This window comes from Lepus europaeus, chromosome 1, assembly GCF_033115175.1.
Source record: "Lepus europaeus isolate LE1 chromosome 1, mLepTim1.pri, whole genome shotgun sequence".
Lineage (NCBI taxonomy): Eukaryota > Metazoa > Chordata > Mammalia > Lagomorpha > Leporidae > Lepus > Lepus europaeus.
In genome coordinates this window covers 123,038,707-123,060,862 of record NC_084827.1, presented here as the reverse complement: position 1 = coordinate 123,060,862, position 22,156 = coordinate 123,038,707, and the positions used below count along the sequence as shown (strand labels likewise).

The following is a 22,156-nucleotide window of genomic DNA, read 5'->3' as shown; positions in this document are numbered from 1 at the left end:
AGCTGGATCGGAAGTGGAGCAGCCAGGTCTTGAATGAGTGCCCATATGGGATACAGTCTTTCAGGCTAGGGCGTTAACCTGCTGTGCCTCAGTGCCGGCCCCCTGCTCAGGTATTTAGATAAACTTTCTAGCATGTCTGTTCCAGCCATCCCCTCACCTCCTCCCCAATGTACCATCTGTGTTTTTTAGGAAATGGGATTACTGAAGATCTTTAGATCAGTGCAATGTTCCCGGGTCCTCTGATCTCCAAGGCATTGGTCATTACTCTAAGCTGGTTAGACTTCACAACTAATGTCAGCAGCTAATGTCACCCAGGAGCTGACCTCCACACACAAAAGCCTTTGCTGACACATGCTTAAATGAGAATTTTTCTCGAATGTGACACTTCATATATGACCTTACCACACAACTGATTGGATCAATTATATCCGGAAGAAAATATTCTTATTGGTCTTATGCAAAACTTATTGTGCTATGAAAGTAAGGAGACTTGGTAAAAATAGTTGCTTCTCAATTTTAGCTCTCAGTAAGAATCAGATCCCAAAAGCAGAGTCTACTAAACTGAGGATTTGGAACAGGTGCACAAAAAAAAAAAAAAAAAAGGGATATCTCATGTATCTGCAAATAATTTTTAAAAGAACATTAAAATAATATCAAAATATTAATAAATAACCACTTTAAAATTCCCTTATTAGTTTCTTAAAGTCCCTTTTAATTAATTCTTATTCCATTAGACCTAGATCAGGAAGATGGATTTGCCTAATAGAGATCTTAAAAAAGTTTATGGCAAATGAAAAAAAAATTATGCATGGATTTCAAAGATTTCTGCACCAAAATTGACTTCTCTTTTAATTCCCTTTTCCAGGAATCTTTCCAAGTTCTCTTGGACGTCTGCTTCTGAGCAGAAAAGAGTTCTGGAAATCCTGGATTGGGCCACTGTTACAGCTTGAAAATTTTCTAAGCAACTTCATTTGAAAGATGTTCCCAAGAGTCTATTCTTACTTCAGAGTCCTTGGAACGGTTTTCCAGGGGCTATGAGTGTCTTATTTTGGAGACACAAAGATTAATCTGTTGCCTAAACTAGGATTTTCAGATCATCTTTAGAGAAAAGCAAAAACCTATTTGAAAAATGAATCTGAGTAGCTGTGATCCATTTACAGAAATATCAATAATACCAGAACAAAGGAGAGTAAAATTCTTTTTTAGCTATGTCATAAGAGATTGACTGATGCTTCCCATGAAGTAACAGTCTATTATTATGGACAATGACGTTGTGGTAAATCTCCAGCCTCTTTCATTAAGTTCTGTGATCTCTGAAATTAACTTAACCTAAGATAGGCAGAACATCACTTCTGATTCAACAATTCTTCCTATGCAATTCTTACAGTATTGTTGAGCTAATTATGTGGTACATACTGAGTAATACTAATTATTTCTAGCATCTCTCTATTACTGGTACCCATTGTGGTAGACACAGAACTGGACCCTTAAGATATTCGGATATAGGATGCCAGCTTTCTCTCAGGTCAGCCTCAGAGCCCTGGTCCTGATTTTCTTGAGGTGGCCCCAGCCACAACCAAGCAAGACTATGGTTTAAGTTTCATCTAATGCAAGACTCTTCTAATAGGGGAGCCTTGCTCTGGACCTCTCTGTTGAGTTTTTGGATATTTTGTCAGATTCACCTGGTGGTTAGGGGTTGACTTTCCTGCTCAATCATGTTCCCTGCCTTTTGCTTTCATAGGTGTTAATCTCTAGTAAACCACCTATATTCTTCTCTATCTCTGTCTGCTTCTTAAGAGACTCAACCAACATAATGGTAGTAGGAATGATACAGAAAAGCATCAGGTAACGTGAGATTTTGCAGATGGAGCCCTGAAGGGCGAAGATCCTACCTCAGGTGGTATAAGGAGCACAATTATGCCTGGCACAATATAGTTGACTAATTACTAAATATTTTCATAAGTAGAAAATAATTCTAGATGAGGGAGAGTTTAGTGACTTTCAGCAGTCTCTTGGCATATAGCCTTATGCTCTTGGGAAGGATCCAAAGGCACAGTATGTTTGCTCTGAGGGTGACATGACACATCTGGAGAAAGTGATAGCCCATGCTGAGGAAAACTGAAATACTTAAGTTTTTATAGATGACCACAGTTATAGGGAATAAACTCAGGAAAGTGGATATGTGGGAGTGGGCAGGAGACCAGAAAAGCTACCAGAAAATTATTTTCCAGAGAGATTCCAGTGGACACATCACTTCCCAAGACCATCAGGAAAGTGTTGGTGAGCACAGCACTACCATCAGCAACATGTCCAGTGCTGGCTCTTCACAAGTCAGGGCTGACTTTGGGAGAGGCTGTCACAGAACTGAATCCTTAGCAACAATGAGAATGCAGGGGCCCTGCAGCAAGAGAAGGTGAGGCAATACTTCATCCCCAAAGCTTGGGGTTCACAGTCATCCTACTGGCCAGACTTAACAGAGCAGCAACCAAGAGGACATTCGAAGATGGTGAATAGAATATGGTGTCTCTTAAGAAAGAAATACCTGTGCATCCAATGAAGTGGTTCCTTAATTACACATAATTAGAATGAAGAATGGATGAGGGGCTGGCGCTGTGTCACAGTGAGTTAACGCCCTGGCCTGAAGCACCGGCATCCCATATGGGTGCCAGTTCAATACCTAGCTGTTCCACTTCTGATCCAGCTCTCTGCTATGGTCTGGGAAAGCAGTAGAAGATGGCCAAAGTCCTTGGGCCCCTGCACCCCCGTGGGAGACCTGGAAGAAGCTCCTGGCTCCTGGCTTCGGATTGACGCAGCTCCAGCCATTGCGGCCAATTGGGGAATGAACCATCAGATGGAAGACCTCTTTCTCGCTCTGTCTCTGCCTCTCCTCTCTCTGTGTAATTCTGACTTTCAAATAAATAAATAAAAATCTTAAAAAAAAAAAAAGAGTGGATGAGCTGAAGGTAGTCAACTCAACAAAAAACTCTGAATCTCTTTCCTGTCCAGTTTTCAAGCCATTAATTGGGTTTTGGAAAGAAACATCCTGCAATATCAAGTCAGGTATACACAGTCATGATTCCTCTGATCCTTCCCCAAAGAGAGTCACTTCCAATTATCTGAATTATGGCACACAAGGAAAGGGGAACTGGTAAACGCACAGCAGCAGTGAACAATGACACCTGAAGATAGGAAGCAACATTATGGCTCTCCTGCTGGAAGGAGGTGAGTTGTAGTTTTGGAGTCATGGCTAGCCGTCTTTTTCACAGTGGCTTCACTGGGCTCACAGGCAAAACTAGTAGCCAGTTACTCAGTCCCAAGTGTAAAATTGGGAATGACATACTTCAAAGGTGGTACGTTTCCATATATTTCCTGTGACCTGTAAAGTAAAAGCTACCATAGTGGGTATATTAGTTAGCTTCTTGTTACTACAATTAACATACCTGAGAAGGGCTACTTGGAAGGAAGAAAATTGATTTTGGCTTATAGTGCTGGCAGCTCACAGTCCAAGATCAGGCAGTCCTATTGGTTTATGCATTTGGTGAGGCTGGAGGCTGGTGTGGGACACACATATGGTGAACCGGGAAGCAGAGAACAGTTGAGTTGAAGGTGGCTTATATAATCAACTCTCTCACAAGAACCACCTTCTGATGGCAAGCCCCCAATGATCTAAATACCTCCTAGTGAGCCCACCTTCCAGACACCATAATTGGATTAAGCCTCAACCCTTAATCCTTTAACCATTAACATTGACCTGTTAATGGTTGACATAAGACTTTGAGGATTAAGTCCTCAACCTACATACCTTTGGGGAACACACAAACTATCATCCAAACTGTAGCAGTGGATAAGGCTAAGCAAAAGTCTTTGAACTGTCTCTCTTGGCCAAGAGAGCAATCAAAATCAGTGTTATATGTTAATAGTAGAGTTTAATGATACCCAGAATAGAAATTTTTTTTTTTTTTTTTTTTTTTTTTTTTTTTTTTTTTTTAGGCAGAGTGGATAGTGAGAGAGAGAGACAGAGAGAAAGGTCTTCCTTTTTGCCATTGGTTCACCCTCCAATGGCCGCTGCGGCCAGCGCATCTCGCTGATCCAAAGCCAGGAGCCAGGTGCTTCTCCTGGTCTCCCATGCGGGTGCAGGGCCCAAGCACTTGGGCCATCCTCCACTGCCTTCCCGGGCCACAGCAGAGAGCTGGCCTGGAAGAGGGGCAACCGGGATAGAATCCAGCGCCCCAACCGGGACTAGAACCCGGTGTGCCGGCGCCGCAAGGCAGAGGATTAGCCTGTTAAGCCACGGCACCGGCCAGAAAAAAATTTTTTAAAATGATATCCAGAAAAATGTCAAGGTTGTATGATAATGCCAACATAGCTCCAATTAATTTTGACGGTCTGATCTAAAGAAATCAACTGAATTAGGATAATTATAATAGAATATAGCAACTTCAACCAAGTATTAGCCTGATGGCAGTTGTAAATCAAGCATTGTATCATTGATAAAACAGAATAATATAGGTGGGTACTGCTTTTACTCCTTACAAATCAGGAAATGGACACAGAATGTGAAGTAACTTACTCGAAGTCAGTGATTCATGAATAAATCCATCGTTTAAGCATAAGTAGCCCAGCTCCATTTTGTTTTTTAATGCCTTTAATCTCTGCAACTAGAAAAGAGTTAGAAGCACAAGTAACCTAAAATTGTAATGAAGTATTTGCACAAACCAGTCCTGGTTTAAAAAAGCAAGAGAGCTCCCCAAACAGTTAACAATTACTTGGACTTCTGGGTTTTGTGATTGCAAAAACGAAACGGAAATTGTTTGATTGAAGCCCTACCTCTGAACTCAGTATAAGACAGTTTCTAACTCAGCTGTGGAATCTCTTTATCTCGACCGTGTCTTGTCACCCGGTATCTTAGCCCAAAGAGAGACATCATCGTCTTCACAGAATTAGCTTCTCTCAGTCTATTAATGGGCTAATATTCTCTTGGAACTTAGTAGGCACTTAACTATTTAGTAACATTTTGCTTAATATGCTCTTGGTCAAACCAAAATGTCTGAGAGGATTTCTGTTTTTTAATATTTTCACGGAAACGTGATCACAGAGGACTACTTTTCTGCCAACCGCAGAGAAACAGTTTTGGATTATAATTAATCTTATCAAACCCTAATTACTCTCAGGTATTCTGTGAGCAGCCTGGAGGCACTCGCAGATGCTTATATCCAAGAACTACAATTCCCATCGTCCACTGGGGCCTTCTCGCGCTAAAACTACAATTGCGGTTAGTCATTTCCGCCTGACGAGGGGGAGGATGTTTTTCGTTGCCGTGTTGGTAAGGAGACAGTATGATTCGATGCGCTGCTTTCAATCTGGCGTTGTGATGTGGTGTTTAAGATAATAGGCAAAGCGCATCAAACCCAAGTGAGCGTCCGGTTTTTATGTACTTCACACTCCGCCTCCCTCCTCTTGCCGGTGCCCAGGAAGGGGAAGTGATGTGCATCCGGTGTAATGGCGCCGCGGTGGAGCTCTAGGTAATTATCGAACTCGGTCGAGTCGTCGCGGGGAGGCAACAGGAGTGGGGGGTGGCGGGTTGCTGGACCGGGGGGGGGGGGGACAGTGAGGAGGTCTGTGGGCGGGTGGGGTATGCCTCCGGGTCCGGCTGTGAGCGGCCCTGGGAGCGCGTTGCTGTCCTCCCGCCACGCGTGGGCCCGCGAGGTTGGGCTAAGCGAGCGGATTGGGCCGAGTCGCCCCGTCGGGTGGGGAATGGGCGGCCGTGAACTGGCTCTCCGCCTGCGCGGACGGACCTCAGGCTCGTGAGGTTCCTGCGCCGTGCCTTGGCCGTGTCTCAGTTGCTGGGTGACCGCATCAGAGCTGGTTCTTCCTTCTGCCTTGTGCAGTGTTTTGGGCGCGGATCACTTCGAACCCAGGCCCCTACCTAGTGCCCGGGTCCCCGGGACTCGGGGAATAGGATTAATGAACTGTAGTTCATTTAAGAGATAGGTAACTGGCTTTTAAGCCTCTCGGCGGAGTAGTATCCCTGTGACTATCTTTGTAAAATTCCATTAGTGGTTTCTTTTTCATGTATTTGCCCTGCCGTTTACTGATACTTACGGATGTTTAGTCCTGGGAACCTCTCCTTTTCCATTGTCTTCATCTATCATCTTTCGTCCCTCCGTTAGTTGAACCACCTCCAATAAGATTGACAACTCCTTAACTTGGTCCTCCGATTCGTCCCTCTCTGCTGAGCTCTGGAGTCCTACAATACACTTAAATGTAATGGTGATATGATAGTTAATTTTGCTTAGACTAACTGAAATAGCGTCTTTACCTGTATTTACTTAATCCTCCGTGCTTTGAGGGGAGTGAGAATGAGAAATTTGGGAAAAGGCTCTTCTGGATGTAAGAGTTGGGTGATTTAAATGTGATGCGTTTCCTTTGTGTTATGAGATATCTACAGACTAGAAATAGCAGATAAACGAACAAGCTTGGTCTTAAAAAAGATCAGTTAGCCTCCCTCTTCCTTATCTGCATTTAGGTTTATTTAGGAACACAGGAGTTAACATCAGTTATCCTGTGGAAGGGCAGATTTAGAATTAGCGTTAAAAGTGCGGTTTTGGAAGCGTTGCTACAGGCAGTTGTCTATAGGAGGAGGAGATGACTTGTGTTGGTGCTGGGTGATGGACTGGCAAGCCAGAGATTGCAGTCTTGCTTCAGTGATTATTAGATTTATCACTTGGGGCAAGTGTACTAATATCTCTAGTCTCAGACTCCTTGTTTAAAGGTAATAGTAGTTGTAACAATAACTGCCTGGCTCACTGGTTGAGTCTGAAGGCATTGGATGTCAGGCAGTGTGCTCCCTGGCTGGCCTCCAGTGTTTTAACATTGTTACTATATGATAGAGTTAATGAGTTTTCTCTGTTCTGCAGTGCTTGTTCTTTGCTTCTGAATGTTGCCACTTTTAAGTGCTCGTGTCACTTTTGTGGAATCTTTCCTAACTCATTGGAGTTCTGAGATTGTTTTACTGGTACTTGAGAGGCCAAGAATCGTTTTCTATTACCCTGGCTTAGTGGTTCCTAAAATGTGGTTTTCTAAGTCGGCAGCACCGGTATCTCCTTGGGACTTGTTAGTCATGTAATAATTGTTGAATCAAAAACTGGGGCATGGGACCCATCTGTATGTTTTTTACCAGACCGTAAAAGCTAATCCCTTAGAGATAGGCTGTGGTTCCCCAAATCAGGTTGCCTGCCCTCTTTGTTCCAAATTATTTGATCCATGGCCAGCCAGTTTCTCATTATTATTATTATTATCATCATTATTATTTCACCACATCCTTCCCTGCTTTGGGTAGTTTGGCTTACTCACTTTTGCAATTCTGATGCTTCATAGACTACTTAACTACTTTTCTAAAGCACCTTTGTCAGTTTTCTCATTTGCTGAATTGTTAGAGATGATCTCATAATTTTGCATTGCCAAATGACCTACAGTGGTTTGTATCTGACATCACTTCAAAAAAAGGAGACAGTGACACTTTATGTGTCTGTAATACCCTTTATGTGCCTATACTATGCCTTAACTTGAACGGTAGTTGCTATTTATTGCCATCTTGTATGTAGACTGAATTTTGTTCTACCTGATTTATCCCTTAGTCATGACTATCCTAGAGCTATTCTAAGTAAGAAAAAAGGGGCTGTTGGTAATGTATATATAATTCCACCTATGTTTTGGAGGGCTTCCTTGTTGAATTTCCCTTTCTGTTAAAGTCTGACAGTCCTGCCATTGGAGGGTAATGGGACAATAAGGCCTGCTAGTTTCCTACTACAAGCATTTCCCAAGGAACATTGAAAAGAGACATTTTGAGGCTTTCAACAAAGTACAAACTCTCAAAGCATTTTCTTTAAAAATAGAACTTCAGGAGAGGAAGCAGTACATTAAAGTAAACCTTTGCTACTGTAGCCAGGCTAGCAAGACTTCCCAGTGAGCAGACACCAGAAAGGGACTGTGGGCTGCTTAGGCCTGGGGACACATCAAGGGCTCCTGTAATTGAAGAATGGCTGGCTAAAGAGAGAGCGGGACTGTGGGCAGCTCATGTTTAACCTACCTTTGAGCCTAACTCATAGATGGATCATACTAGACAGCACTTCCACTGAAAACATCTGTGGTCCTTCCCTGAATTAGTCTGTCTGGACAGCTTTATTGCAACCATGGTGACAGGAGTGGCCGTGCTGGAATGGAGTGCTGTAGAGGCCACCACCTCCAAAGATTCTTTACACCAGAATGTGGTTGACTAAATGGCTCTCAGAATGATCAGAAAGGCCCCTCTTGGAGCTGTGCTGTCTGTTAAGAATGTATCCAGCCCATATATTCAGTGACCTGAAAAGGAGCAGATTTTGGGGGAGGGGGACAGACAACAGTGGTATGATTGTATGGTGCAGACATATAGCACACTCCATAATTAGGCATGTTTTTGAACTGTACCTTTAGGGTCAGTTTTTCTCTTGTAATTTCTGGGAAGGAGCTCAATAATAGGGAAGTTTATACAAACTGCTTTCCGGGTTAACATAGAGTAAAAACAAATATGCAAAGGCACGTGACAGTGCTGTCTTGCTGCAGTTGGCAACAAACAGCTTGGTGGTCCCAAAAGAAATAGGAATTATAGGTGGAACAAGGCATTTCTTGATAAGGAAGTTGTCAAGTAGTGCGATGGAGAAGTCTGTGTAGGAAAAGCTAGGAATAATTATCCAAAGTCCAAACTCTACCCCTTTTGATTTTAGAGTTGTAATTTGTTAAGTGGTAATGCTGTCCTAGGTTCTGAATGTAAAGCAGTGACCAAGACCCCTAGGAATCCAATATATTCATGTGAGGTCTTTCATGCTTTAGCTTTATGGGTCTCTCATGTTCCCTTTCATTTCTTCTCAGTTTTCCTTGTGCATGCTGTGCACTTCTCGTACAAGCCAGAATTCTCTGTTGTCTTGTCTTTGAATATTTGCACATGCTGAGCTCTTTTCCACCTTTCCATACGGTAATTCCTACTGGTCCTTTAACACTGAGTGTCAGTACCAACTTCTTTCTGTACGTCGCAGATCCACTTAGTTGTACTTCATCTTTTCCTGTAGTACTGTGTTTATGATATAGCATTCAACAGCTTCATGGAAAATGTAATTACAAGATAAGTTTAGAGGTGAGCGCTTGGCCTGATGGTTAAGACATTGGTTAGGATGCCCAAGTTTCGAATCCGGAGTGCCTGGGTTCAGTGCCTGGCTCTGGCTCCTGATTTCAGCTTCTTTCTAATGTGGACACTAGGAGACAGCAGTAATGACAGAAGTTAGTTGGGTTCCTTCCATCTATGTAGGAGACCTTGACTGAACTGGCTCCAGCCTCCAAACCATTACAGGCATTTGGAGATGAACAAATGGATGAGACCAATAATGTTTTGCTGCAAAATATTTTTTGAAATCCATGCATAGTTTTTTTCCCCATAATATGCTTATTTTCTGTGAGTTCTTTGGAGACCTTTCATAGCTACAGCACTTAAGACTTTTCTTCCCTACCTGAGAATATGAACTTTGACCTGCCAGTTCTGTTTACCTTGTGTGTTGTTTAATATACATCATCCCCCTGTACACTGGCCCATCTTTAGTGAAAAGAGCATGGCCATACTTCTCTTTCTGTTAGCATCATACTTCCTCATTTTTTCTGTAAGTACTTTTCTGAGCCATTTAATGAAAATATGAACTGTGGCCCCAACCTTATCATTTTTTGGTCTTCTTTTCCTATAACAGACTTTTTCAGTTGTTATAACCTCTGAAAGAGAGCCTCTTCTGCACAAATACAACTTGAGCAAATGAAAAAGTGTTAAGTGGGTGACTGGAAGCCCTAGAGCTATTTCTTTATTTTACTATCAAGCATTTAGTAGAGTGGTGAGGACGTGAGTATAGGTTTGAAATATGAGGTTTTGTTTCATCTTTGGTATCATGAAAATGTGATACATTTGCTTAAGGAATGAGATGTGGGGGTTACTGAAGTTCAGTCCTGTTGCTCTGCAGCTGTTTCTCTCTCGGGGAAAAAAAAAAAAAGATAGGTGAAAGACACTGGGCTGCCTTCTAAAATGAAACTAAGGTTGTCTCATTATGGGATCTTCCCTAAATGAAATTTTCCCCTAACCGCCTGTGAGTGTATATAGTGTCAGAGAGATCAGAAGAAAAACAGGTACAGATTTATTTTGTCTGTTAACTGAGGAGGTAGCATCAGTAGGATTTGGTGACTGAGAGAAGAGAAGGAAATTGCCATCTGGGAAGCTCTAGAGGTAACATTTTAGAGGAAGAGCTGCTTTGAAATAGGAAGAGGAAGAGTTCCAGTTTGGCCTTCCTTAAACTTGGTCTGTGGAATATTTACTGAGAGGTTTCCTGTAGCCAGCTGAGCATAGGATTTGGAACTTGTCTGTGGAGAAGATTCGGCTAGAAAATTTTGTTTTCCCATGTTAGGTGAAGGTTTACAAGTGGAGGTGGTCTTTCAGAGAGAAGATGGTGAAAGAAAAGGACTATTCATTTAACAAATATGTGTTGAGAATGTAGTATTGAACAAAACAGACAAATATCCATGAGCAAGACTAAACTTTGAGGGATGGTAGTCTTTCTGTTTTAAAGTTTATTTTTTTATTTTCTTTTTTTTTTAAGATTTATTTTTTATTTTTTGACAGGCAGAGTTAGACAGTAGAGGGAAGACAGAGAGAAAGGTCTTCCTTCTGTTGGTTCACCCTCCAGATGGCCACTACAGCCAGTGCGCTGCGCCGATCTGAAGCCAGGAGCCAGGTGCCCCCTCCTGGTCTCCCACGCGGGTGCAGGGCCCAAGCACTTGGGCCATCCTCCACTACACTCCTGGGCCATAGCAGAGAGCTGGACTGGAAGAGGAGCGACCGGGACTAGAACCTCGGGTGCTGGCGCTGCAGGCGGAGGATTAGCCAAGTGAGCTGTGGCTCCGGCCTTTTTTTTTTTTTTTTTTCCTTCCCATCAATTTGAAAGGCAGAGTGACAGAGAAATTTTCCATCTCCTCGTTTACTCCACAAATGCCAAAAATAGCCAGGTCTGGGAGAGCTAGAAGCAGGAACCAGAAGCTCCATCCAGATTTCCCATGTGGGTAGCAGCAGCCCAAGCTGCCTCCCAGGATGCATTAGCAGGAAGTTGGATCTGAAGCAGAGGTGCTGCTACTCAACCTGGCACTGTGACATGGGATGCAAGTGTCTTTTTTTAAAGATTTATATATTTACTTAAAATTCAGAGTTACAGAGAGGTAGAGGCAAAGAGAGAGAGAGGTCTGTTTCACTCCCCTAGATGGCTGTAACGGAAGCCAGGAGCTTCCTGCAGGTCCCCCATGGGGGTGGGGTGTAGCGGCCCAAGGACTTTGGCCACCTTCTACTACTTTTCCCTGGCCATAGCAGAGAGCTGTATCAGAAGTGAAGTAACCGGGACTTGAACCAGTGCTTATAGGAGATGCTGGCACTGTAGCTGGTGGTTTTACGTGCTGTGCCACAGCGCTGGCCCCAAGGGATGCAGGTGTCTTAAACAATGGCTTACCCTGCTGCACTATAGCACCTGCCCCAAGGAATAGTAAATCTTTTTTTTTTTTTTTAGGTTTATTTTAATTATTTGAAATGCAGAGGTACAGAGAGAGAGAGACAGACATCTTCCTTCCACTGGTTCACTCCCCACATGGCCATAATGGCCAGGGCTGAGACAGGTCAAAGCCTGGAGGCTCTTCCAGGTCTCCCACCTGAGTACAGGGGCCCAAGCACTTGGGCCATCTTCTGATGCATTCCCAGGTGCCTTAGCAGGGAGCTGGATTAGAAGTGGTGCGGCCAGGACTCGAATCGGAGCCCAGATGGGTTGCTAGTGTTGTAGGCAGTGGCTTTACCTGCTGTGCCAAAATATCTGCTCCAAAGGATAGGAAATCTTAGGGGTGGGTAGAAGAGGAAAACCAGATGAAGGTGGTGTCTCTGTAGGTTGAGAAATGAGAACTTCGGGAAGGGCATTAGCAGTAACCAAGTGCCATAGCAGTGACAAAGGGAGTTGCCCTTGGATTTAGCAGCCAGAAGATTGTTGTATAACCTTGATACATGCTGTGGAGGAATGGGAAAGGAAAGCCACATTACACTGGGTAGAGCGGTTAGTGGGGCATCAAGAATTGGAGACAGGAAGTGTGGATCAGAAACATCTCAGCTTTGTAGGGAAAGAGAACAAAAGGGGGTTGTAATAAAGGGAATTTATCACATAAATGCCACTATTTAGTTTCAGTTGAATCAGTGACAAAGAACCCCAGATGTAGAGATTTTCTTTAAAGCCATCTCAAAAGGAAATCAATACTATAAGTCAGAGAAGGCTGATTGAAATTTTGAAACAAAAATAGACAAATTTTGCTCTCATAGATTCCACATTCTGACACAAAAGTAGTACATCCAGAATCTTCCTGTGTACCAGTAAATTTTTAAAATTCTAAAGAATATTTCTATGTGATTTTATGTCATTGCTTACTTAAATGTGGACTACATGGACTAGCTTCATGATGCAGAGAAAGAATGGAGATATTGGCTGGCACCGTGGCTCACTAGGCTAATCCTCTGCCTGTGGCTCTGGCACCCCGAGTTCTTGTCCTGGTCGGAGTGCCGGATTCTGTCCTGGTTGCTCCTCTTCCAGTCCAGCTCTCTGCTGTGGCCTAGGAGTGCAGTGGAGGATGGCCCAGGGGCTTGGGCCCTGCACCTGCATGGGAGACCAGGAGAAGCACCTGGCTCCTGCCTTCGGATCAGCACAATGTGCTGGTCGCAGCGGCCATTGGAGGGTGAACCAACGGCAAAAAGGAAGACCTTTCTATCTCTCTCCCTCACTGTCCACTCTGCCTGTCAGAAAAAAAAAAAAAAAAAAAAGAGTGGAGTCTATCCTCACAGCTAATGAGTAATTTTCAGTGTAAGACATTGGTGGCATCAAGTTCATTGAAATGTCATTTTTTTTCTTATCTGAATCTTACTGTTGTAAGATGTCCCCAAGTGGGGATTTTCTCCCCTGCACGGTGTCGCAGACAAGTCAAATGCTTTTGTTTTTATTATTTATTTATTTATTTTTTGCCAGGTAGAGTTAGAGAGAGAAACAGAGAGGAAGCTCTTCCTTCTGTTGGTTCACCCCCCAAATGGGTGCTACGGCCTGCGCGCTGTGCTGATCAGGAGCCAGGTGCTTCCTCTTGGTCTCCCATGCGAGTGCAGGGCCCAAGCACCTGGGCCATCCTCCACTGCCTTCCTGGACCACAGCAGAGAGCTGGACTGGAAGAGGAGCAACCGGGACAGAATCCGGCATCCCAACTGGGACTAGAACCTGGTGTGCCGGCGCTGCAGGCGGAGGATTAGCCTAGTGAGCCACGGCGCCGGCCTCTGTTTTTTAATTTTTATTTTAAAGATTTTTGTTTATTTTGAAAGGCAGAGTTACAGAGAGAGAGAGAGATCTTCCACCCACTGGTTCACTCCCCAAATGGCTGCAATAGCTGGTGCTGGGCCAGCCAAAGCCAGCAGCTTCAGGTGGATCTCCCGCATGGCTGGCAGGGGCGTAAGCACTCAGGCTATCTGTCTCTGCTTTTCCAGACATGTTAGCAGGGAGCTGGATTGAAAGTGGTGCAGTGGGACTTGAAATGGCGCCCATATGGGGTGCTGACAAGGCAGGCAGCAGCTTAACCTGCTGCACAATTCTGGCCCCAAATGCTTTTATATTGTGTTTATTCTTTGTTAATAAAATCAAATAGTATACAGAACTGAGATAAATGCAGAATTTGCAATTTCATAGCTTCTAGTTAACAGTCTGAAGTACTTTTTACAAATGTTATTAAAGATTTTGCTTTCTGATGCTTGCTGAAACAGAGGAGATTCTTCATTGTTTTGAATTTGGTGTTCCCATGAGTGCTACGTCTCCTTTTGTGAAATATGCCCCTTGCTCAGGAAAGCAGGTGTGATTTTGCTTAGTTGCTTGCTTGTGACAAGGGGAAAAATTTAATAATTCATCATAAAATCTACATAGTGATGCTAAGAAGAGCAAGGAGAGCTATAAACTCTAGATAAATTGCTCTCACTGCAGGAATTTCCAATTAGTCTAAGTATCAAGCATGCACATGTTGAACTCTCAGAATTTCCCTACAGGCATATTCTGTATAAATTTGGACAATGATGGTACTTCATGCATTTTCGGTTAGAACTGCAGCAGCAGTCAACTTGATGATATTACCAGTTTCACACTTAAATTCCAAGATACGGAAATGTAACAGATTGCACTTGAAATTACTTGTTGATGAAGGTTGAAGGGTAGAATGGGAAAGGAAGAAATTGATAAAGAAAACTCATTAAATAAGTAAGGCAACTAGAAATAAAACATTTAGAAAATTGCTTTTTTCTTTTTAAAAGACATAGGGAGTGGGATGGTAACTGGGTTTAAGACCCTTTAGGGGGCAGGCACTGTGGCGTAGTGGATAAAACCACCACCTGCAGTGCTGACAACCCATATAGGCACTGGTTCGAGTCCCCAGCTGCTCTACTTCCAATCCAGCTCTCTGCTATGGCCTGGGAAAGCAGTGGAAGGTGGCCCAAGTCCTGGGGCCTCTGTACCTTTGTCAGAGACCCAGAAGAAGCTCCTGGCTTTGGACTGCTGCAGTTCCAGCTATTGTGGCTATCTGGGGAGTGAACTAGTTGATGGAAGACACCTCTCTCTCTCTCTCTCTCTTTCTCTCTTCCTCTCTTCCTCTCTTGCTCTCTCTCTGAGTACCTTTCAAATAATTTCAAATAAATAAATCTTTAAAAAAAAAAGACCCCAAAGGAATAACAAAGGAAAATGTTCTATCTTGCATAACACAGGCATGCAATTGATTTCCTCATGTTTTATGTGATCACAGTGAATTCTAGGTATGCTAATTAAAGGAATTAAAATTAAGCATTTGTGGGCCTGGTGCTGTGGCATAGCAGGTAAAGCTGCCACCGGCAGTGCCAGCATCCCATATGGGTTCTGGTTCGAGTCCTAGCTGCTCCTCTTCCAATCCAGCTTCCTGCTATGGCCTGCAAAAGCAGTAGAAGATGGCCCAAGTCCTTGGGCGTCTGTACCCACATGGGAAATCCTGAAGAAGCTCAGATTGGCACATCTCTGGCCTTTGCAGTCATCTGGAGAGTGAACCAGCAGGTGGAAGACCTCTCTCTCTGCCTCTCCTCTCTGTGTGACTCTGACTTTCAAATAAATAATTCTTTTTTAAAAAAATAAGCATTTGTGAAAAGTAATGCTTCATTACAGTATCACAGCCTTTCCCATCTTCAACTTTTTAAGGATCGGCTCAGTTTTGGATGGAAAGTTTTCTAGATCATAGAGACTGTACCATTTTATGTTCACTAATGTGGCATCAATTTATTAATGCTGGCGTTATTGTAGGGATGTGGTGTCAGATTGTTTTGACGTCAGATAAAGCTGGCTTTGAATTTTAGCTCTGTCATTTAGTAGTATAATTTACTTGGACAAATTGCTTCAACTTTTTGTATGTACCTCAGTTCCCACATTGAAAGATAAGGCCAAAAAACAAAAATCACTAAAACAGATAATATTGAGTATTGAATAAGACTATATAAATGTATATAATTTGTGTCCATAATTTATTATGCTTAAAGAGTAAAGGGGGCTGGCGCTGTGGCACAGTGGGTTAAAGCCCTGGCCCAAAGTGCCAGCATCCCATATGGGTGCCGATTCTAGTCTTGGCTGATCTTCTTCCAATCCAGCTCTCTGCTATGGCCTGGGAAAGCAGTAGAAGATAGCCCATTCCTTGGGCCCCTGCACCCACATGAGAGACCTGGAGGAAGCTCTTGGCTCCTGGCTTTGGATCAGCACAGCTCCGGCTGTTGTGGCCATCTGGGGAGTGAACCAGTGGATGGAAGACCTCTCTCTCTCTGTCTCTACCTCTCTCTGTAACTCTTTCAAATAAATAAAATAAATATTTTTAAAAAAAGAATACTGATATCGATACTCTTTTCTATTCATCAGCAAGCATATTAGCCATGAATGTGTAGGAATTAATATGTTTGGAATGTAAATGTCTTATTTCAGTTGATATATTACCAACTTTTTCACTATATGTAGGTTGTGAAGTTTCTAAGTGACTCATAGTTTAAGAAAAATTGTGAAGCAAGGTTTCTTATTCAGAGTTGGGAAACTGAGGAGACTTGGATATTGGAATTACCTTCCTTTCACCCTCATCTTTTCTGGCTTAGTAAAGCAAGATAGGCATGAATATGTGAGGGTTCATCAAAAAATTTACAAGAAATGGAATTAAAAGTTAAATTTATTTTGCTGCAGAAAAAATTCTGCAATCCAAATCTTTAGAAACTTCATAAAAATATGTATTATGAAAAAACTGTGGGCTTCCATTATTTTCAAATTTATTTATTTGAAAGAGCTACAGAGAGAGATATTGATCTTCCATCCTCTGGCTCACTCCCCAGATGACCACAACAGCCAGGAATGGGCCAGGCTAAAGCCAGACTGAAGCATCTTCCATATGGATGCAAGGGCCCAAGCACTTGGGCCATCCTCCACTGCTTTCCCAGGCACATTTGCAGAGAGCTGGATCAGAAGTGGAACAGCCAGTACTCGAACAGGCACCCATATGGGATGCCAGCATTGCAGGCAGCAGCTTTACCCGCTGTGCCACAGAACTAGCCCCATCATTTTTTTTTTTTTTTTTAAGATTTATTTTATTTATTTGACAGAGTTATGGAGAGAGGTAGAGACAGACAGAGAAAGGTCTTGCATCTGCTAGTTCACTCCCCAGATGGCCACAACGGCTGGAGCTGCGCTGATCCGCTGATCCGAAGCCAGGAGCCAGAAGCTTCTGCCAGGTCTCCCACGTGGATGCAGTGCCCGAGGACTTGGGCTATCTTCTGCTGCTTTCCCAGGCCATAGCAGAGAGCTTTATCAGAAGTGGAGCAGCCAGAACTAGAACCGGTGCCCATATGGGATGCCAGTGCTTCAGGCCAGGGCTTTAACCCGCTGTACCACAGAGCCAACCCCTATGTTGTTTTTCATACTGTGCTCAATATTTTCTCTGTATCTTTGATTTTCAGTCATTTGACTATAGGTTGAGCATTCCTTGTCTGAAATGTTTGGGATCAGAAGTTTTTCAGGTTGTAGATGTTTTTGGATTTTGGAATATTTGCTTAGAGTTTATTAGATTGTTTTAACTTGAAATCCACAGTGCTTCAAAATCTGAAACTTTTCTGTATGTCATACATGCTTTCAGATTAAGGATACTTCATTTGTGTTCATCTGTGTCTATGACTAGTGTAACTGTGGCTTTAAAAAAATATTTATCCTACTTGATACACTCAAGCAATTTACAGATTCTCAAATCTGTAAATTTGGAGCAATGTTGGCTTTTTTTTCCATTGAAATTTTTTTTGTCTCAATGTTAATTTTCTTCTTGGACTTCAGTTGCATGTATATTGGTCCCTTTGATATTGCCCCACATGACCTTCATTAAAATTTTTGTTTCTGTGTTTTTTTTTTTCCAAAGAAAATTAATTAATGAGTATAAATTTCATAAGTACAACTTTAGGAATATAAAATGATTCTTCCTACCATACCTGCCCTCCCACCCACCACTTCTTACCTCTCCCATTCCTGTTCTCCACTAAGATTTGTTTTCAATTAACTTTGTACACATACCAACTCTATGAAGTAAAGATTTCAACAGTTTTAACCCCCCTCCCCACACAACATATAAAGTACTGTTTGAGAACAAGTTTTGCAGTTAATTTTCATAGTACAACTCATTAAGGACAGAGGTCCTACATGGGGAGTAAGTGCACAGTGACTTCTGTTGTTAAGTTAACAATTAACACTCTTATGTATGTCAGTGATCACCCAAGGCTCCTGATGTGAGCTGCCAAGGCTATGGAAGCCTTTTGAATCCACAATCTCCATCAGTATTTAGACAAGGCCATAAGCAAAGTGGAAGTTCTCTCCTCCCTTCAAAGAAAAGTACATCCTTCTTTGATGGCCCCTTCTTTCCACTAAGGTCTCTCTCATAGAGATCCTTCATGTAGGACATTTTTTTTGCCACAGTGTCTTGGCTTTCCATGCCTGAAATGTTCTCATGGGCTTTTCAGCCAGACCAGAATGCCTTAAGGGCTGACTCTGAGGTCAGAGTGTTATTTAGAGTGATTGTAATTCTGAGTCTGCTGTGTGGACTGCTTCTTGTGCTGGAACATTCTCCCCTTTTTAATTCTATCTATTATTAGTACCAAAAAACACTTGATCTTATTTATATGATCCCTTTAACACTTAATCCTATCTATATGATGATCACTTTAATGTTTAATATAGTTGCTTTAACACTTAAGATGGCATTTTTATCACATAGCTTAATGGGATTTGGGGTCCCATAGCAAGTTTTTAAACTATACACTTAGAATTAAGTCCATAGGAATGTATGCAGAACTATACGCTTTACAGTTACAAACTTCCTCCTACCTGTCTTATTCCCACTCTTATTTTTTACTGAGATTTATTTTCTATTGACTTTATACACATATGATTAACATTATGTTAAAGAGTTCAACAAATAGTATGAAGGAGAGAAAAAAGATTGTTCCTTGACAGTCAAGGACTACCAAGTCATTGCTTCTTAAAGTTTCAATTTCACTCCTACAGATTTCCATTTAGGTGCTCTATTGTTGTCATAGATCAAAGAGAACATATGGTATTTGTCCCTTTGGGACTGGTTTATTTCACTAAATATGATGTTTTCCAGAATCATCCATTTTGTTGCAAATGATCGGATTTCCTCCCTTCCTCCCTCCCTCCTTTCTTTTTTTCTTTGTCTTTTTTTTTTTTTTTTTAATGCTATGTGGTATTCCCCAGAGTACATATCCCATAGTTTCTTTATCCAGTCTTTGGTTGATGGGCATTTAGGTTATTTCATGTCTTTTTTTTTTTTTTTCCAACATTCCATTTCCTGAACCCTTTACTTTGTGCCTTGAGGGCTTTTGAGAGAAACATAGATAGATAAATAATAAATGCATACATACATACATACATACAGCTCAAACTCTGGCAGATTCATCAGCACCACCAACACAATAGAGGGAGAAAGAACAAAATTAAAATGGGAAAGGTATGGAAAGGCAAGACAATGAGGGAAAGGTGGTGGGAGAAGTCTCAGCCTTAGAGCAAGTCCAGTTCAAAAGAGTGGTTGCTGGCAATGGGAGCCCTCCAGAAGTTGAAGGTGCTGTACTCAAGGAGAGCGTCACCTTCAAGGTTCTTCTCCTGCTCTGCTCCAGGTGCTTGCCTGGTCACTTTGCCAGTGCTGCTGTCCTTCTTCTTATAGGTGTGTGTATCTGACAGACCCCAGCCTTCCAGTTCCGACAGATCCAGTTCTGGGATAGGCATCCTCCAGAAAAGAAGGAGCTGTATTGGCTACTCACAGGGTCCATCATAGCTTCCTATTATTAAGGAATTACTAGCATGCTGCAGAGATGGAGGGAGTGCCTCGGGGGCTCGGGGTCCGCTCCGGGCTGGAGAGGAGGACTGCTGTTGGTAAGTGATGGCTTTGTCTTCTCACTCCCTCTCTGGCTTCGGTGAGTGAGGCTGTCCGCCCCAGGTTAATTCATGTTTTAGCTATTGTGAATTAAGTTGCAATAAACATGGAGGTTCAGATAGCTCTTTTATTTGCTGATTTCATTTCCCTTAGGTAAATTCCCAGAAGTGGGATGGCTGGGTCATATGGTAGGTCTATATTCAGATTTCTGAGGTATCTCCAAACTGTCTTCCATAGTGCTTTTACCAACAGTGGATTAGAGTACCTTTTTCCCCCACATCCTAACCAGCATTTGTTGATTTTTGTATGAAACCCATTCTAACTGGGGTAAAGGGAAACGGCATTGTGGTTTTGATTGACATTTCCCTGATGGCTAGTGATCCTGAACATATTTTTGTGTGTCTGCTGACCATTTGAATTTCCTCTTTTGAACAATGTCCTGTTTAAGTCCTGTGCCCATTTCTTAACTGGGTTGTTTGTACTGTTGTGGAGTTTCTTGATCTCTTTGTAGATTCTGGTTATTAATCCTTTTTCAGTTGCATTGTTTGCTAATAATTTCTCCCATTCTGTCGGTTGCCTCTTCACTTTCCTGAGTGTTTCATTTGCAGTACAGAAGCTTCTCAATTTGATGTAACCCTGTGTGCTAATTTTGGTTTTGACTGCCTGTACCTCTGGGATCTTTTCTAAGAACTCTTTTCCTGTGCCAATATCTTTCAGGGTTTCCCCAGTGTTCTCTAATAATTTGATGATATTGGGTCATAGATTTAGGTCTTTAATCCATTTTGAGAGGATTTTTGTGTAAAATGTAAGGTAGGGGTCCTACTTCATATTCCTGCATGTTCAAATCCAGTTTTCCCAGCACCATTTGTTGAAGAGATTGTCCTTGCTCCAGGGATTGATTTTAGCTCCTTGGTCAAATATAACTTGGTTGTAGATGATTGGCTTGATTTCTGGTGTTTCTGTTCTGTTCCATTAGTTTATCCATCTGTTTTTGTAGTAGTCTCAGGCTGGTTTGATTATAACTGCTTTGTAGTATGTCTTGAAGTCTGGCTTTATGATGCCTCCAGCTTTGTTTTTCTTGTATAAGGTTGCTTTAGCTATTCTAGATCTCCTGTGTTTCCATATGAATTTCAGAAAAATTTTTTCTAAAGTTGAGAATGTTTTTGGTATTTTGATTGGTATCACATTGAATGTGTAGATTACTTTAGGAAGAATGGACATTTGATGATAATGTATCTTCCAATCCATGAACGTGAAAGATTTTTCCATCTTTTTTGTATCTTCTTCTATTTCTTTCCTTAATATTTTGTAATTCTCATTGTAGAGATCTTTGACATCCTTGGTTAAATTTATTCTCTGATGTGTTGTTGGATTTTCTTTTTTTTTTAAGATTTATTTATTTGAAAGAGTTACACAGAGAGAGAAGGAGAGGCAGAGAGAGAAAAAGAGCTTCAGTCCGCTGGTTCACTCCCCAGTTATCCACAATTGCCAGAGCTGTGCTGATCAGGTTCCAGGAGCTTCCTCCAGGTCTTCCCACATGGGTGCAGGGGCCCAAGGACTTGGACCATCTTCTATAGCTTTCCTGGGCCATAGCAGAGAGCTGGATAGAAAGTGGAGCAGCTGGGACTTGAACCGGCACCCATATGGGATGCTGGCACTGCAGGTGGCAGCTTTACCCACTACCCAACAGTGCCAGCCCCATGTTGTTGAATTTTATCCGCTAGAATTTTGTTGGAGATTTTTGGGTCTGTGTCCATTGAGGAAATTGGTCTGTAGCGCTCTTTCTCTGTTGCGTCTTTTCCGTGTTTAGGAAATAAGGTGATGCTGGCTTCATAGAATTTTGGAGGATTTCCTCCCTTTCAATTGTTTTGAATAACTTGAGAAGAAGTAGAGTCAGTTCTTTAAATGTCTGGTAGAATTCATCAGTGAAGCCATCCAGTCCTGGAGTTTTCTTTATTGGAGGGTCTTTATTGCTGGTTCAGTTTCCATTGGTAATGGGTCTGTTTAGGTTTTCTGTATCTTCATGGCTCAATTTAGGTAGGTTGTGTGTATCCAGGAATCTGTCCATTTCTTCTAGGTTTCCCAGTTTGTATATAGTTCTTTGTAGTGATTTCTGATTATTCTTTTTATTTCTGTGGTGTCTGTTGTTACATTCTTTTTCATCTCTAATTTCTAATCTGGGTCTTCACTCTGAGTTTTTTTGGTTAGTTGGGCCAATGGTGTTTCAATTTTATTTTTTTTTAAAAATCAGCTCTTTGTTTTGCTAATATTTTGTATTATTTTCTTAGTTTTAATTTTGATGTTTTCTTCTCTAATTATTTCTTTTCTCCTACTAGTTTTGGGTTTGGTTTGCTATTGTTTTTCTAGATCCTTGAGATAGATAGCTCCTTTAATGGTGTCTTTCCAATTTCTAGATGTGGGCACCTATTGCTATAAACATTCCTCTTAACACTGCTTTTGCTGTATCCCGTAAGTTTTGACATGTTGTATTGTCTTCATTTGTTTCCAGAAATTTTTTGGTTTCTCTTTTGATTTCTTCTTTGACCTACTGTTCATTCAGGAGCATGTTGTT

General features: G+C 42.0%; 1 protein-coding gene and 1 pseudogene across 3 annotated transcripts in view; one reads left to right on the top strand and one right to left on the bottom strand.

Annotated features, from left to right (window-relative positions):
- The first annotated feature begins 5,282 nt into the window (after positions 1 to 5,282).
- Positions 5,283 to 22,156, top strand: part of CWC22 (CWC22 spliceosome associated protein homolog) — a 78,068-nt gene continuing 61,194 nt past the window's right edge. The window contains exons 1-2 of one of the 3 annotated variants that reach the window (XM_062188604.1): positions 5,283 to 5,522; positions 19,375 to 19,583. The gene's annotated coding sequence lies outside the window, so the exon portion shown is untranslated. Of the gene's footprint in view, positions 5,523 to 10,715; positions 10,953 to 19,374; positions 19,584 to 22,156 lie in introns of those variants that run through there. The other 2 variants (XM_062188594.1, XM_062188613.1) reach the window with 2 other exon arrangements.
- Positions 19,212 to 19,483, bottom strand: LOC133757796 (protein AF1q-like; annotated as a pseudogene).